Source organism: Nansenia antarctica (genome assembly GCF_963989245.1).
Source record: "Nansenia antarctica genome assembly, chromosome: 15".
Lineage (NCBI taxonomy): Eukaryota > Metazoa > Chordata > Actinopteri > Argentiniformes > Microstomatidae > Nansenia > Nansenia antarctica.
Genome location: NC_137685.1, coordinates 25,438,870 through 25,441,023, shown reverse-complemented (window position 1 = coordinate 25,441,023; position 2,154 = coordinate 25,438,870).

Sequence of the window (2,154 nt, the reverse complement as noted above, 5' to 3'; positions counted from 1 at the left end):
TGCAATGGATTGATCAGAACTGGATATGTTTGTACACTTGCTATTATGCACATCACCTCAACCTAAGAACAATTTTAGGATAGGCTACATGGTGTGTTCTCAGTGGAACATTTGCTTCATTTGGAATCAGTTTTGGATAAAATTAGCTTTCCTCTGCATCGTTTGGAGCTGTGAGAACGTGCATTCGAAGTCACTCCCGGAGCAAACAACCAACGCATGCTCCGCCTGATAAGCAGGTTTCGCTCCGATTAGAAACGACGCATGCATCACTTCGCATCACTTCGCTTTTGGTGAGAACGCTGCTCAAGGCTGTCCATAGGAAAACAACAGCACATGTGTGTTTATAAGAGCAGGACGAATGGGCAGACCCCCGGTAAATGAAAGCGCACAGCTGTCTCTAGATCAAGTGCGTGTGTTCTCCACTCTCTGCCGTTCATAAGAACAGCCCATCACGTGTTTGTTTGTTTGTATGTAGGCATATTTATCTATTTATTTATTTAAGAAGAAGAAAAGCGTGTTACTTCACTCGACTCCGGTGTGCTAGGTACAAGGTGAAAGTCTCGTTGGCATCTAGCAGGGCCCGTCTTCTCCGTCGGTACCATCTCCGCCATTTGCAGGTGGTGAAGATCTATTTCCCGCTCATGCTCGTATTGATCTTGATTTGCCATTATCTGGCACCAAAAGCCAAAAAGAAGCGCCAGTAGGGCGAACGCCATACGTTGTTGTGGGTCCATCATTCGCGTCTCTGTTGAATTCCCTTTTCTGACCAATCAACTACCACCTCTGTTGCTTCGATTGCGTGCTTTGATTGCTTCGATGACGTATGTTGCTTCGATTACAAATGTGTTACTTAGTTTACATAAAGGGCTGTGAGAACGCAAATCAGACCGTGGCTAGGGTGCAAGGTGTCCTTAATGATGCTTACTGCCCTCCGCCGACATGATCTGCCTGGAGGGACTCGATGGTAGGGACACTGATCTGCCTGGAGGGACTCGATGGTAGGGACACTGATCTGCCTGGAGGGACTCGATGGTAGGGACACTGATCTGCCTGGAGGGACTCGATGGTAGGGACTTTGATGCTGATGATGCTCTGGATGGTTTTCACCACCCGCTTCAGGGCCTTGCAGTTGCCCTACCACACTGTGATGCAGATAGTTAGGATGCTCTCGATAGGTAGAAGTTGGACAGGATCCTGGGAGACAGCTTCTTCAGTCTCCTCAGGAAGTATAGGCAGTGCTGCTGTGCCTTTTTGACCAGGGAAGAGGGTGAGGGAGTTGAGGGTCCAAGAGAGGTCCTCGGAAATGTGGACACCCAGGAACTTGAAGCTGGGGACACGCTCCACCTCCATCTCATTGATATAGATGCATCCTCTAGTTTTCCTGATGTCCACAGGGATCTCCTTGGTCTTCCTGGTGTTGAGGGCCAGGTTGTTGTTGGCACACCACACCACCATTTGCTGGACCTTTTCCCTGTAGGCTAAAGCCCAATTTATACTTCTGCGTCGAATTTACTTGCGGCTACGCCGTAGCCTACGCAAGGGCTCTCCCAATTTATACTTCTGCGTTGGTCGGTCTGCGTCGCGTTGGTCGGTGTACTCATAGCGGCATAATAGCGATTTCTTTGTTATACTTGTTGTAAAGGAAATGTCTATAATGCATTGAAATTACATTAAACTAAGATAATAACATGGTTATCATAATTTTTCAAATCTTTATTAATAAGTAATTACAGAAAAAGTAAATGACATTTCTGTCATGGCTTCCGCATTTTGGCCTACGAGAGAGTCGGGATCATGTCGGAATCATGTGCTACCAAGCTGACCAATCACAGTGCTTACGATCTGCGTAGGCACTGCCACGTAGTTACATTTTTGGAGAGGTGCGCGTCAACCTACGGCGTAGGCTACGCCGTAGATTTTACGCAGAAGTATAAATTGGGCTTAACTCACCATTGTTACTTATCAGGCCTACCACCGTGGTGTCATCTGCGGCTCGCAGCCGTGGGTGAAGAGGGAGTAAAGGAGAGGGCTCAGCACACAGCCCTGTGGCACACCGGTGTTCAGGGTCAGGGCGGAGGAGTGGTTGACCAACTTGACAAGCTGGGGTCGGTTGGTCAGGGAGTCTAGGGTCCAGTTTCAGACGGAGATGCTGAT